The sequence below is a fragment of the Poecilia reticulata genome, chromosome 10 (assembly GCF_904066995.2).
Source record: "Poecilia reticulata chromosome 10, P_reticulata-male-v2, whole genome shotgun sequence".
NCBI lineage: Eukaryota > Metazoa > Chordata > Actinopteri > Cyprinodontiformes > Poeciliidae > Poecilia > Poecilia reticulata.
Window position 1 is genome coordinate 21,581,406 of NC_088839.1, and position 16,470 is coordinate 21,597,875.

The window sequence follows — 16,470 nt, forward strand, 5'->3', positions numbered from 1 at the left end:
TTCAAGTGTGTGCACACAATCAAAAAATGGTTCAACTTTGCTTTTAATGTCCAGGCATTGTAAGAATAAATGGACACATTTGTTTGGAAATAGAAAAAAAGATTTTTCTGAGAAATGTATACATATATTGTTTACTGTATTGAATGTATTGTATTATATTTCACAATAGTTGCTGTGAAAGAAAGAAAATGGTTTTAATTTGTAATCAGTGTCAGACAGTATTGAAACACATTGTAGAAACAATAATTATGAATTTGAATTTATTTACTTTCTCTCTTACCCTTGCTTATCTTATCTACTTATCTGTTCATATCTGTCTAACCACTCCTTGATTTATCTTCCATTTAATAGGAACCACATGAAAGTTATATTCCTACAGATTGAAACTGAAACACTTCATGTTTGTTGTTCAACTCCTAAACAGCCTAAGGTGCAATCAAAGTTCAGCAATTACATGTTTTATCGTGATGTTCCAAGTTTCCCTCATGATCCTGTCTGATTAATTACTGGTTGAAGATGTAACATTAAAATTTACATATCATCTGAAAGGAGCTCAAGCTGTCATCTTTAGCTCCCTGTTAGTTCCAGTCAGTTTATGATGGTCTAAACAGATCAATGAAATGCAAAAGTCACTACACAACAATAAAAGCAACAACAAAAGTTGTGCTAAAATGGTAGTTTATGACATCACATGACAAAGGACAGCAGGTTCAACAGCATGGTTCTGCAACCTGGATAGAAGACAAAGTGAACAATTCATAGGCTTATTTTTGGCACGTTTGGAACCCCGAAGTAGCATCATAACAGCAAGGAGACAGAAAGAAAACTAGCAAAATGATTTTTTTAAGTGTTAAGATTTTATACCTGCACAGCAGGAAATTGTAAAGATGTAGTCCTTATAGTGGCCCTAGTGGAAGCAGCTTTGTCAACAAAAAGAGCAGGAGGGTTTACTGCCTTTAAACCCTTTTAAAGAAAAATATATTTCAGTATTTGTGTAGTTAGTGTTGAGCCAGAGATTTACAGCAGCTTTGTAAAATTTCAAAAATGAAGTAAGCGCGTCCCACAGGGATACAAGTCCCACTGGCATTCATCTCATTTGTCATTTGTAAATAACATCCACTATACATTCACTTGTACAAATTCAGCTACCACATCAAGTTCCAATGTGTTAACTTTGAGAGACTTGGTTTTCCTGAACCTGCAGATATTGCAGCGTAAAATCTGCATGTTTTCATTCTAACAACAGTCACAGATATGTTTCTTTGTTTACTCTGTTTTCTGGGAGTAAATGGGGAGTTTAGCCTCACTAATGATGACCCTCAGGCTGCAGGTTAACTAGCTCCCCACAGACCCTAAACACAGTTAATACACACCTTTGGGGACATAGTGATGTGAGTGACGCACAGGAAGCTTACATGTGTGGACCTGAATTTCCGAGTTGAACTCTTCTAAGTGTATTTGTGCAAAAGGTGTCAATTGTGTGGTAGCATAAATCTTGTGCAGCAACAGTGTGGGGATTAAAAAACATGTAAACTGTATTGACCCTCTGAGAGTCTAAAGATTTAAAGTCATTATGATATGAAAACTTATTGCTTTTGCCAAGGTAATGTCATGGTGAGCAGTCTAGAAATACGAAGTTAAACAATTTTACCAACTATTTAAAAGCAGGAAGTTTCAACTGCAAGCAGCAACAGTTAACTACACAAATGACATTTGGATATTTAGACTTCAGACTGGTTGTTCTAAAATACATTTCTGCTCTGTAGCCAAAAAACATTAACTCCTTGAAAGAGGCCACACACAAATGCCACATACACGAAGGAGTTGTCAGTAACGATGTGAAATGCAGGTTAGCTTTATCCAAAGCCTCCCACTCCTCCCATCACATCACAGTCCTCAAATAATGCATCCTGGTGCCCGATATTTCCCAGCTAGAAAGACACATGTATTGAATGTCCAGATGATGTAGAAACAAACACAATCCACCAGACAAGACTTTCTCCTCCCCATTGCTTTATACAGTAGTTGTGATTACAGGAGCTTTGGGAGTTGGCATGGATATTCTGAGCAGTCTACAGCTACATTCAGCTGTAGAGATGACCTGCTGCATATGTTTTGATTCCTACTTGAAATGTATGCAGTATTTCGGCAAATCTTGTTCAGGTCTGCTTGGGAGTGTTAAATTTCAGTTGTTAACCTGGTGTGGCATTTAGTTAATTATTCCTCATCACCCATAACTGTTAAAAAGGGAGATGAAATCCGTTTAATTTCATGTTGTAGAGTTTCATCATGTTATCATATGAAGTTGGTAAATCGACAGTCTTGGGTTTACTCTCAAGTAAGTAGCCAGAATGTGTTTGAGGTGTACTTTCAGCATGCTGGCAACTGTCTCCTGTCCACCATCTGCACCTGCAGCTTGGCTTGTATCATTAACCAAACCACAAAGAAGACAGCAGGGACCAAACGGCAGCAGCTGCTTTACTAAACACAAATACACACAATTGTATTACAATTGGGTAATACGAGAAGCTGCTCAGTTCATACCTGAATGAGTCTTGAGAGATTTTACTTAAATTCAGACTTCTGTTATCTGTTATAGGAGATTTGAGTGGACACTGGAATGCCAAGAAACCAAATCTTTTCAGCACTAAAACCAAATACTTATGTCAAAATCTTCTGTAGTGTTGGGGTTTAATGTGTGCAGCGATCATTTTTGTAAACATGTCCAAATGATGGCCTTTAACTGGAATGTAAGACAACTGCTCAAGTCTGTGACCTTGGTAAACAATCCAGACTCTCAAACACATGAAGCATATGCCATGTTCCATGTTGTAAAGTTAAGACGGAGGCGTGTGAAGAACTGCCGTTCTGCATGATGTCCCTAACTACGTCGTGGCTGTTGTAGAAGCAAAAAGCTGCGTGTAGAACAATGGCTGCTTTGTTGGTGTGTGCTTGGTGCGACAGCGCTGTGAAATATGTCACAGCAACATGTTTGGGCCTTGCTAGAGAAGAAGCGAAGTCGACGCCTCCACTTCTGTCAGAGTGACAAAACTGCAAGCAAGTCAGAAGTGATACACACAGAGATAAAAACGGTCCACAACTGAGCAGCAGAGGAAGCAGAACAAATCCAAATTCATAAGTTTGGCTCAAGTAGAATACATTTTTCTGAACATTTATGAGTGCTCTGTGAGGCGGAAGGCCAGCTAGAGGGAGCTTTGGGTAAATAGACGATGCTTCGTGTGAGCAAGTATTTAGGCATCCCCGAATCACTGCCACCAGAGAAAATCTAGGAAGATATTTTATTTTGTGTAGGTTATATTATTTTAGTGCACCCTGTTTCAAAAAAAGATAAACATAAACTGTCATTTATCATTTATTGCACTGCAATTTGCAATGTATATCATATTTCTTTGTAGTAAGTGTCTACTTTCTTGTGTAAAGCTAAGCTGTCTAATGTATGAATTGTCACCCATTCAACGACTTCCCCTACCAAAAAGGGGAAAATAAGTCAATATTTTACTTTAACAAATATGCTAAAACTATTTTTAACATATTTTGAATGTTATCTCAAATGACCATATTCAAAATCACATTTTAGTCCTCAGCAAGACATCAAAATTGGGAGTCAAACTGTCCAACAAACATTATTATCTATGTAAGGAAAAAGTCCATACATGCACTGAACTGGAATAAAAGCAGCAGCTGTATGATATGTAGTGGTGGAGAAAGTACTCAAAAAATTTACTTAAGTAAAAGTACAAATACACAGACAAAAATGCACTCAAGTAAAAGTAAAACTACCACATTAAAATTTGCACTTAAGTAAAAGTAAAAAAGTACTGGCTTTTAAAAATACTTAAGTATTAAAAGTAAAAGTACTTGCTGAATGGATTACCTAATCGCTAATATCATTAAGTGTACCAATCGTATTTAATTTTAATACATTAGTAATGTGCCATTTTAATGAACAAGGCCACAGATAAAGCATGTTTTTATTGTGTTTACTCTGTAACATAGTTTAGACTTAGATATGTGATTCTATGCATCATAATTTCAGGGATGGAAACATCTGGTCTCCTGTCCTAACATAACATGAACTTCACTTTTTTTTGCCACTAGTGGCATTTATTTTTTAAAGAAATCTAAAAGAAAGGGGATGGACAGAAGGTGGGTGGGAGAGGACAGGCAAAACCAAGGAGCCAGTAGCAAAGTTGTAGTCAAGGCCACCTACCCGAGACCAAGTCAAGACCAGCAACCCGTGCTACGTGACACAAAAAAATTTACTTTTACCTATCAAAATTGCTTCTCAAATTGATCTGAAAGATCCACATTCCCATAAAAAACTAGATATTAAATACTTAGAGCTGAAATAAATTTAATCAGTAAAGATCCGTCCAGAAGAATCAAATCGTTCCTGAATGTCATATCAATGCAGACTTTGGTCACAGCGTTGTCCCATAGACACCTCAGTCAACACCTCCACACAATAGCATGAGTGACAACTTTTTTTCATCGCAGATGCAACAGGTGTCTCTGTACAGCTAGCTTTGCTAGTGTAGCACTTTTTAAAGTGTAAAAGGACTAGATGGAAGAAATCAGAAGACTAGAATTCATCTACTGGAGCCGTTGTCAGTAATCAATAAAACGATACAAAATAACTGCTTTCAATGCCATGTATTTTGAAGAAAAAAATTAAAATGAACAATACAAGACATACTTAGAACCCAAAATAAATACACAGTACTGCGGCAATCCTCCATTAAGTTGTGCACAACTGGTCTCAACTTCCCCGCTGGTCAGTCCAAAGTCTGACTGACACACATTCAGAAGTCCATGGTTGGATTATCCAGATATTTAAGATGACAATGTCCCAGCGCAAGTTCTTTCAGATAAAGAGATGAATAATGGAGTGTGTGCCTGACTGGTGAGATGGAGGGGGAACTGATACAGACCAGGATGAAGTGATTCTTAGGGCTCTCCTGGCTCCAGCCAGTTTTCAGAAGCTCGCCATCTTTTACCCTAAAAAGGGATCACCTGGCCTGTATTAAAATAAACAGGACCAGTAAATTTCCAGCCTGCTAGTTAACTAGACTTTCTTTTCAGTTATACATAGAGATAAATGCAATAGATCTAATCTGTCAGACCAAATAAAGTAATATTTATCTCATTTTCTTAAACATGTTGAATTTAAGACATTAGATCATACAACAATTAGCATTGGCTACCACCAACATGCTAAGACAACAAAACAACATTGTGTCCACTACTCACCAATTCCATTAACAGTAGAGAGAATGGCAGCTTCAGGGCTCCAAACTCACTGGATCTTTTCAGATCTACATGATTTTTATATTGTAAGGTTAAAAAAAGTGCATAACAAACAAAGAGAACTGATTGTTTGGAAACACCAACCTGTAGCTCCTTTGTCTCCAGCTCTCCCCCTCACACCTGACTGGGGAAAGCTGGAGCAAGCCTAAATAATTACATCAGGTGTGTCAATTGGCTGCATGCACTGTGTGACTGACTGTCACTCAAACCAATGGGGCAGCAAGGCGGGACTAAGGGCAGTTTTTTCACCCCAGGTTACACTAGCATCAAGTCCACATAGCTTACCTTTCTTTAAGCTTTCCTTCCAAGTGACGCTAAAAGTTGGACGAAGTCCCCACCGTCTGTGAAAGCGAAGCACTGCTGATTTTCCATGTCGTTATATCAATTTATGCAGCGCTATTATATTATAGACAAACATCTCCTCCCGCTCAGAGGAAACCACTGCGCATGTCTTGAAGCTTCGCGTGCGAGTAAAGGTGGAGGCGATGGGTGACAACAGACACTAAGTCACGTTATTGCTCGGATTTTACGGCGCCACCTTAAATCCCCGAACTTCACATTTTAACGGAAAAAAAGAGCAACGCGACTTGGATGTAACGAGTAACGCGACAGTTTTCTAGAAATGTAGTGATGTAGAAAGTACAGATACTTACTGTAAAATCTAGTGGAGTAAAAGTAGAAAATACGCATTATTAAATCTACTTAAGTAAAGTACAGATACACAAAAAATGTACTTAAGTACAGTAACGAAGTACTTGTACTTCTTCGTTACTTTCCACCACTGATGATATGTTTACTGATTACAAGAAGAGCTGATCTTAGAGAGCTCTACTTTTTTCTACCAAGCTTTGTTTGAGGACATTTCCATAGTAAAATGCTTGAACTTAACTTGTGTCTATAGTTTAGGCCCAAAATAAAAACCCTTTATGTTCCTTTAAATGCCGCTCAGATTTTGAGTTGGGAGTCCAAAATCAGAGCCAAAGTCGGACATGTCGTTGGCCGTCACGTTCGGCACTAATGAGTCCTCATATCACCTAATTGTCCGACAAACTGTTCCTTTAATATCCGCCAATGTGTTTGGGAAGTGTGTGTGTCTTTCCTTAATTTATGCAGGATGATTTGAGGCGCCTTCTGCCGAGCTGCTTCATCCCTCCACAATAACACACATCTTACCTCCTCCTCCTCCTCCTCGTACTTCAACCTTCTGTTCTCCTCCTCCTCCCTCATTTCCTCTCACTTTCATCCCCCCTCTCTCGCCTCTCCCAGACAACTGTGACAGTTTTAATTCTGACCGCTGATTAGCCTGAATCAATTAAGTCCTCCACACCGAGTCCAACAGCAGAGCAGCATGGGGTATTTAGACTATTTAGGCTCCCATTCATCAAGCTCCAGCCTCTTAATCATTCTTTAATTACAGACTATGATTATGGAGGCTCGAGTGGGACATTAGGTAGGTTTGCTCTCTCTGCAGAGTTTGTAGTGGACACAGGAACAAATCAGTGCACTCTCAGCCTTCTAACCTCAGCAGGATCTACGGTAATTTCTAAGAAGTTGATTTCACATTTTAAAACGCTCTGCTTTGAACAAGCAGTAATATTACATGCAAATGGAATGTAGATACAGTTTTTGTTCCAATTTAAATTGCCCCTTAATATTAAGATATAAAACAAGAAATAATGTAATCTGTGTCCTGTCATCTTAAACAGGACTTTTAGTGATTATTTTCAGCTCTTTAACTAGAAAATGTTAAAACATATATTTGCTCAGTTCAAAAGTTACTCAGACCAAATGTCCAATACCTTGTAAAAGGCAAAAATAACTTTCTGTTGATGTTTTGTGTCTTCCTTTATCAGTGTCTCACATTGAAGTTGAGGAGTCTTGGCTCACTATTTTTCCCCAACATTGGTTAAGTTCATTGTAGTTTGCGGACACTATTGTCTGAACAATCCTCTGTCAAACGGCATTTCGATCAGGTTGAGGTTTGGACTGTGGCAACATCTTGACGTTTTTTTCTTCCTCTTATTTTTGTAGATTTATTTTTGTGTTCAAGATCCTCACCCTGTTGTTGACGGGGTTTCTGTCAAACCTCAGCTGCCAGACAAATAGTCCCACATTTGACTCTGAAATGGTAGCCTAAGTCATCTGGGTTTGTCCAGATGTAATCTCTGTGATCCATCAAGCTACAGTGTCTGGAGTCACAGTTCTTTCTTTGTTGTTTTATTTGTTATTGTTTTATCAGTAAAGTTTCCCTATCGTATTGAAATGTGCTTAAAAGTTAATTGTTTAACTTTTACGCACATTTTACTGCCGCAGCGTGCGTAAAGTGTTAATGGTGCATTAAGATGACTTCATCACTTTTATTTAAAGCTGAGTTATCAGCACTTGAATATATACATAGCAAAACAGAGTGAAGTCAGATGGGATTTTGTTGAGGTTGCCTGCAGAGTTTCGTGCCGCCGTGCATTCCTCAACATCTTAATTTGTAATAAAGGAACCTCCTGAGGAGGAAGTTAAAGTCCCCTCTCTGTCCCTGCACCTATCAGCGTTACTAATCCTTTTTGTGACTCCCTTGTTCGGCTCTCAAAGTGCCGGCAGGGATAACATCACTTCATTGACAACCTACAGTCCTGGTTTGTCAATTAGACCTTGTAGTCAGCTAATCTCCAGCAGGCCTGCTCAGCTTTTCACTCATAGGAAGGAACAGAAAAGCAGCGAGCTTTAATGCCGTCTAATGACGTTATGGGAGGAATAGCCCCATGCCGCTGGGAACCTGATAATCCCACTTTGTTCCTTTTGGATTACTTGAGAAAGCTCCTCCTCCTTCCCCCAACCCAGTTGCTGATCTCCTTCGTGTTGTACCGACACAATGGGGCTCCCGCTGTCAGGCCCAGTCCTCCTCTTATTCTCTAAACGTCTCTGTTATTTGTAGGGCCGCAGCCGGGGGCGAGCAACCCTTTATTTTCTCCTCAATTAGCAGGAAAGGCTTGTGCTGATCACTTCCTGTGCAGAGGTGAGCGGACGCTCCCGGAGGTTATCGGCGGCGAGGGTTGGCGGCAGCGTTAAAGCTCCAATGATGGTTTCATGTCACGTTGGCTCGGCAACGGACGACAGTTGTTGCTCCTCCACAGCTCCTCCCCACTTTCTTAACCTCATTAGATGTCTCCTATTCCAGACAGGCGGGAGGGATTAGACTCTGAGAGAGTGCAATGGAAATGGGAGGACATGTCCATCAGAAATAAAACTTTTCAGAATCCCAACCCCTTTGCTCACTCATTTCTGGGAAGAAAGGAACGATAAAGCATTTGTAGAGTAGAAAACTGCTTGTAAAATCTATAAAATCTTATTTACATAAGAACACTTTGTTCAAGTGTTCTTGAACAAAGTGTTCTTGGAAAACTAAGCAACGCAGTTGTTACTTGTAGACAAAACTACTGTAGTCCTTTATTACAATAATGTCCAGACTGCCTTCAAATAGAATTTTCAATTCCTCGTCTTCTATATAAAATTCGAAAACACCAAGCTTTATCGTATAATAGAGATTTGCTGTCATACTGCAGGTTTACAGTTGGATCCCAGTGCTTCCAAGATGTCACTTGACTGAATTTACCTGAATTAAATTATGACTGGACATAAATTAGACATACTAGTTGTTTAATTAAAGTCTTTATACACAATGATTGAATTGCCCCCCCCAAAAATATGCTTCTTAATTACAGTAACAAGTACAACAAACATTTACGCATATCCCTATTTTATGGAGCTTGAATAAAAAATATGTGCTTTGATTATAAGTGTCTGAAATGCAGAAGCTAAAAACACAATCTGCTAACAAATAATGTGCAAATTAACTAAAAAATAAAGACGTTTCAGTTTGAAGAAGTCTGAAATTGTTTTGGAACCTATGAGATGAAGGAATCCTTAATGTACAAATCTTCAAAAGTTATTTCAAAAAAATTAAAATGTTATTTCAATGGGAATCAAACTTGTATTTGAGCAATTCACCCCTAAGATGCCTCACTGCATCTTTATTTTTGAGACTTCTTATCCTGCTCTCTAAGGGGTTTGTCCTAGTGTCAGAGGGGTCGCTTGGACGAGTCCTTCTCCTGTCTTTGGGGACTCCTTTGTCTCTCCTTTGCCCCTTCTGCACTCCTCCGGCTGTGCCCTCAAGTGCCAAGAAAACCTCAGAGATGAGACGGACAGATGGCCACTCAGTTTAAAAATCAGTCCTCAGTGACTCGAGACGTTTGCAGTTCTCCCGGAGTCGCTCAACAGATGCATGTGCATATGCTTTTCTCTGCAATAATCCTGTGTTTGGTGGAGTGTAAGTTTGACTCAGAGCAGGACTCTGAGGCAGGGTTATCTGCAGGCAGTGATCTGTGTGTTTGTTTAGTTGTCACAGGGCAGCAGAGGTGGGAGGAGAAAACCCCCCAAAACAAACCGATTACTGTTGAGTATTTTGCAGAACGTTTTTCGACTGGAGACTAGATTTCCTATCAGTCACCAGCGAGCTTCCCTTTCACACATAGTTACTGCAACGCCTATGCAGAGCATATACATATGTTAAAGTGGTCTAGTCAAAGTCCAAACCTAAATCTAAGTGAGAATGCATTGTAAGACTTGAAAACTGCCATTCACATGTACTTCTTTTCCTGTTTGAGTTAAAGTTTATTTTTGAAGAAGAATGGGTAAAAAAATAAAAGAAAAAAGAAAAATCAGTCTTCAGTTATGCGTAGCTTGAGGACAAACACCAAACGATAGATTTGCAGTTTGCAGGAGTTTTCCTATTCTTTGTAAGACTTGTGGAAGAGGTCCAGCTGTTGTGATCTGTGTTTTTCTGTGTAGTTATTTTGAGATTTTTTGTGTGTAGTCCTGTTTCCCTGTGAGTCTCCGTCCTGTCCTCCCTGTTGATTGATCCCAGCTGTGTCTAGTTTCCTGATTACCCTCCACGTGTATTTAAGTCCACCTGTTGTCTTTGTCTCTTGTTGGGTCCTCGTCTAACGTCTGTTTCTGTCCCCTGTGCTGCCAGTGATTTTTGGATTTTGAGTTATTCTCCTGGTTCTTTATTAAACTTCATTTTCATCATGACTACCTGGGTTCACCGGTGTCTCCCTCACCACTCACACCCACACATCATGACGCCAGCTTTACAAATACAGCCTTTTCAGGTTTGCACTACACAGTATTAGGGGGACTTTTCTTGAACAATAGATCCTTTAAAACATATTTGTTAAATGTTGCAAGTTGAAGATATGTTGGTTTAGAGTGTGTTGCATTAACCCCAAACTAATTCACAGTTTTTGCCGGATATTGGAGGGATCTTTGTTTCTTTATTAGTCCCTACTATGATTAAGAGAATCACCAAAAGATGCATGAAGACCTTGCAATAGAGCTCAGAAGTAACTGATGTATGGGATTTAAGAAAATTCCCTTACCCAGGACTTTGGATAAAAATAAGCAGAGGAACTATTTCTTTAATTACGTATTTTGAGAAAGCCAGAATTTAATTTCATCCCAAAATATGAACTTTTATCACATCTCACAACCTTATAATCCAAGCTATATTTTCAGATTATGATCAAGAAAAGAACATCCATCATCTCGCTGCTCGATAAATGCTCCACAGTTTGTCACATCGCAGCTCATCAGCGACTATTTGACTGAACACAAACTGTCAGTTTAAAGTCAGAGCCAAAGATTTAGAACATTAGGAGACAAACTGTGAAGTCTTTGCACAAGCTGACTTTCCAAAATTATCTGCCTCGTCACACGTTTCTGTCAGCGAGCCATGTTGCCGGATAGGTGTGGGAGAGACGACCGTCTGTTGCTGCAGTAATTAGCAGCAGATGATGACGAGGAGACACATCATCCTGAAACTGGAAGGTCACAGGTTATCTGTATATTTTTTCTGTTTCTGGTTTCTTCTAGCTGTTCATTTCAAATGTAGAAGAAGTTTATTTTAGCAATGCCATCCTTTAAAAAAAACGGTATGAAAGTGGTGGATTTGGAGAGACTTTTTCATTCTCATGCACCAACTCCTTTTTAGGATTTAGATGATGAACCTTTTTTTAAAAAAAAGAAAAGGAGACCATAGTTGTTTGAGAAAATATGCAAAGGTCCCAACTCCAGTGCAAAACTATAAAGCAACTCACAGTTTGCATATCATGTATATACCTTGCTGCTGGTAAAGTAACAAGAGATTATTTTGAATTTGATAATTATAGTAAAAATGTTTGGATATGTGATCACTTGACTACAAATTTGATCATGCATCCTTCTTTATCTACCAATGTGAAACTGTGAAACAGTCTCACATAATAATGTGGTATTATGGTATTACACCACTGCAACACTGTGCTGGGCCAGTATTAAAGTATTTTTAGGCTAAATGGCTCATGTTGAATCCTTCCAGTGTGCTTCTTGTCAACAAAGGACAATCTTACCATCACAAAGTTCAGAAGGTGTTGCAGAAACCATCAGCTTCAACTGTCAAGCTGAGTTTTTGTGTTACAACTGAGTAAATAAATAACCATAACTCTGCTTTTCTACCTGCCTGTCTTTCTTCTTCTTATCCTCTCAACCTCTGTCCCCCGCCTTTTTCATCTTGAACACCTGCAGAGCCTCGGGGGTTGATCTGTCGTCCCCCACAAACTCCAAACACAGTCAGAGGAAGTCAGGAAGAGTAACACTTGAAGTGGGTTTCTGTCAAGGTCAAAACATCTCAAATGATCCTTCATTATACGTCCCTTAGCACAAAACAGATCTTTGTTTGAAGAGGTTTTGTTCATACCTACTCACAAGACCTGCTCTGTTAATTATGTTTTTTTTTTTATTATTATTTTTTATTTTAGTTTGTAGTGTTTCATGTCTGAGGAGTGCTAATGATAGTGTTGTCGGTATCTCAGTCCTACAAATATAGACCACAGATATGATGCCGTTATTAAAACTGAAAAATAAACAAATCTTAGATCTAAATGAAAAAGCTATTTTTGAAAAATCCAATTACATCTTTTTTGTTTCCACAGTATGAAGGAGGTGAAGGAGAGCCATTTTACACTTTAGCTGATTATCATCAATGTGAGCGCCTCTATAAAAACAGGAGTTTTTGCAGTTTATTGCTCTAGAGCATATAGTTTGTTAAGACAAAGTATGTTGGGAAAGGAATGGCCATAAAGAAGCAAGTGTAGCTGCAAATCAATCTGGGAACAGCGAGAAGGCCAATTAAAAATAATTTTAAATTCATCCATTCCAAAGATGTGGATGTTCTGGAAAAGTCACCAAATGTTCATACTTGTGTTAAGTTACAGATTGGATAAAGAAAGATTTAATACACCACAGGCTCCAGTTAACATGTTAAATGTAAAATTCATCACAGTACAATTAGAGGAAGACTGAACACCTACGGCTAGTTTCAAAGAGTTGAAAGAGAAAAAATGTTTTATGCAAAGCATATTTCTCCACAATTTGCTATGTGCTGATTGGTGAATATAAATGTATGTCTAACTGGTGACTTGTGCTCTGAAAGTGTGTGCTTTTCTTTCACCAAGACTAAAATTAGTGGCTGGATCTGAAACATTGTGATGATTGAAGCTCTCTGGCTTGAGATGAAAAAAGCCAAATCCTAAATACAGTAAAGTCAAACTTGAGTATGTCTTATTTGTTGATTTTAAATATAAACCAGTAAGCTAACTAATAATAAAAGAAAACAAAAAAATAAAAAAATTGATTCGACTATATTTGCATCTATCGGACACTTGTGGGAACCAAACCCTGACTAGTTACCCACAATCCTTCCTGCTCCCCGACCACCATCCCTCCTCCTCCTCGCCTTGTTTAGCTTTGACACCTCAGCTGTTCAGCAGGCTGCTGGGAGGAAGGTGTGGGGTAAGGCGGAGAGGAAGAGGGGAGAGGAGGAAGATGATAATGAAAGTAACGTGTTGTTGTCACCACAGATTGTTGCTTGGAGCTTTTCTGTGCTGCCATGTTTGTGTGTGAATGTGTGCATGTGTGCTTAAATTCTACCCTTAACATGGACGCGAGGTTTACCTTCAGTCCCATTGTTCAAACATACAGAGATGGAAATGAGTCAATCAGCAGAAACATTTATAAAAAACATATTCCTTTCAGAATAATCCAGTACAAGAAATTGACTGAAAATAGAATGAAAATGCATGGAAAATTCTGTAAAAGACATGATTGAGAGAAAGTCTCAATCACAGGAAGAAAAATACAAAGAAATGAGGACTGGATCAGGGTTTCTGTTCTGAGGGACATGAATCTGCAGATGGCTGCTGCGTTTTGTGTGTGGTTATGAGATGCAAAGTTTCACGAGCCAGATTTAAAGTTTTGTTTTCTCAGACATGAAGCAGGCTTTACTGAGACTTTACTGCCCATCATACCCAGGGGAGTCCAGTCCGTCTTTGTATTGGCCTTGATCCACAATCATCTTCGGCTTTCAGCAAAGGGCAGTGACTTCCTTAAAATATGAAAGAATTTTGTACCATGTTCTCCCATTCTTGGTGTTCTTAGAGCCTTGTCATCTCTGCCAAGTCCACCGTCTACAGTTTGTTAGTTGTTCAGTAGGAGAAAACATTATTCCTCTAATTTAACTTTATTGAAAAATATCAATGAAAATTCAAGGAAAAAGTACAATGCATATAAGTTTAGAAAAATATATGTGTATTGAGAGAAATAGTAGCAACATTGTATAAAGCACAGTGGAAACATGTTAACTTTGATACAACTGACCACCAGATCCTGTTTGACCAGGTGAGGTATTGGGTCTCTGTTTGAGGATGTGCTTTACAATAGTTTTCTTTATATCCTTCTGACTACTCATTCTAAAGCTGCTTCAAATTACAGGTCTTCCTTAAGTTTTCATTATGGCATATTGTTTTGAGGCTCTTATTATTTCTGCTTTACATTCAATCTCTTCAGCACATCTTTCAGCACCTTAAACAATGTCCCATATCACTATGTTAAAGTTATACATAATTTTTTAACTCTGTGACGTATTGAAACTGAATTTATTAATTAAGCATCTACGCTGTGTCGTTGGATGGATGCATCAAAAACATACCACTCTTGCTATAGAACATTTTTATCCTATAGTCTCATATGTATACTCTCCCATTAGGGAAGCTTGAGGTAAATTTTGACTCTGGTTTTACATAAAATGGTTATACTGTATTGAATCTCTTGTTTGCATATGTTAGTATCATTTATGAATTATCACTAAGCTGAATAGTATCAACTAACTTATCCTGCGACATTCTAACCAAATCACAAAAGTTTTTTTTTTTTTAAATTACATTATGCCAGCATTACCTATTTAGGTAGAGTGGCTGACTGCGTGGCTGGATGAGTCATAGAAGGATGAGGGGTGGGACACTCTGTATACCCCTGAAAACAGTTTCCCTGAAAACATCTAAATAGATTCTTTATGAATTCTGAGATGGGTCATATTCTGCAGACTGAGGGAATTAAACTGAATGTTAACTGGGAGGGACTTATCACTTCAGTTGATAAAGTTGACCTCTGAGTAAAGGGAGTTAGAGGTACAGGGTTTAGTACCTTGCAGAAAAAACATATGCAACATGTCACTGCTTTCTTGTTAAAGGATGCAGGTGGAATAATCTATTTACAAAGGACTTGGTTCAAAAAATAGAGATGAATAAAAAGCAGTGTTGCTGTCTGTTGTTGACACTGCAGGTTCAAATAAGGGGAGCATAAAAATGTAGCCCTATTAAGTATTTGATTTAAGCCTGGTGTTCTACACAGTTACAGCCATATTTGACAATAAGCATTGATCTTCTCGAGTTATAGTAATAAACAATCTGAAGTTATTCAAGTGACACTAAATCTTTTGGTCTTAGGACTTTACCGGTGAGGACCGCCTCCAGTCAGTTTGTAACATTCAAAATAGACATTAGGGCACTGGTCAACTCAAAATGTCATTTATAAAAGTGCCAAAATCTGCGGTTTTTTTGGAGAAGCAATCTATATAACAATGTTATAGTGAGAAATCAAATCCCTAGCATTGTCACTATCTTTACATTAGGTGTATTTAAATAAGTCTCTCCAGAGCCTAAATGTCAATATATGTAAACTGAAGAATAAAACTGATAGTCTCATATAACTCATAAAAACAGCCAGTGTTTATCTAAATTGTAATTGTTAGTGTTTCTGTGTTTTACTGCATAAATAATTGGTGGATTATTTTCAATGTGCTTCAGGTGGTGTGAGGACGGAGGATGCGCACTCAAGGTGTTGGTGGGTGTGACGGTGGTAGTGTGTGCAACTTTCAGGATGTATATTTTAACTGTGTGTGTGTTTATAGCTGTTGATGTGTACCGTCACACTCCTGCAGTCAGCAGCTGAGATGGAAGTGTCCCTTCTCTAGAGAGCAAACCAAGGTATTAACACTAACAGGGATAGTGGTACAATTTCCAGTGGGGTGAGCTCTTGGTGAAACCCATTTTCACAGGTAAACAAAACAATTAACCACAAAAAATGTTAAAATGCTGAGAAAAAAACAAAACCAAACAGATGTTACACACCATATAAAAAAAACAGTTATCTGACATTAGATAAGACTAAACTATTATTCTATGTAATTTGTTGGTATGATTAGTCATTCAATTTGAAAGGTCAATTTGCTGCTAAACTTTATCTTTCCAGTTTTTTCAATCTTTTCTCATATTGCTCTTGCACCACTTCCTCCTTGACCCACACAACATGATACCATCCCCTTACTTCAATGATGATATTAGTATTTTTAACACTTCCAAGCTTCATCCTTTTTCTTCCAATATAATAATTGTCATGACTAATGACTTCTCATAGACAGTATGATGGCAGGATTTTGGGCATTATTTACACTTTTACCACAATAGCTTCAAGAGATGAATATGGGACGTGCAGGCATCTGGAAACTACTGTAATTTGCCCAGATTTCTGGACTTCCACAATCCTCTGCCTTATTTCTTCAATTAATGCTTTTGAAAATCTCATTCCTTAAAGGTGTAGTTCAAATTGTTGGAAAACAGTCCTATAATCGTTCCCAGATTCATGGACTACAGCAGTTGTGTCTCCGAGGTCATTGCTGATGTCTTTCTGCTATGGTTAACACATCCCATATCATTT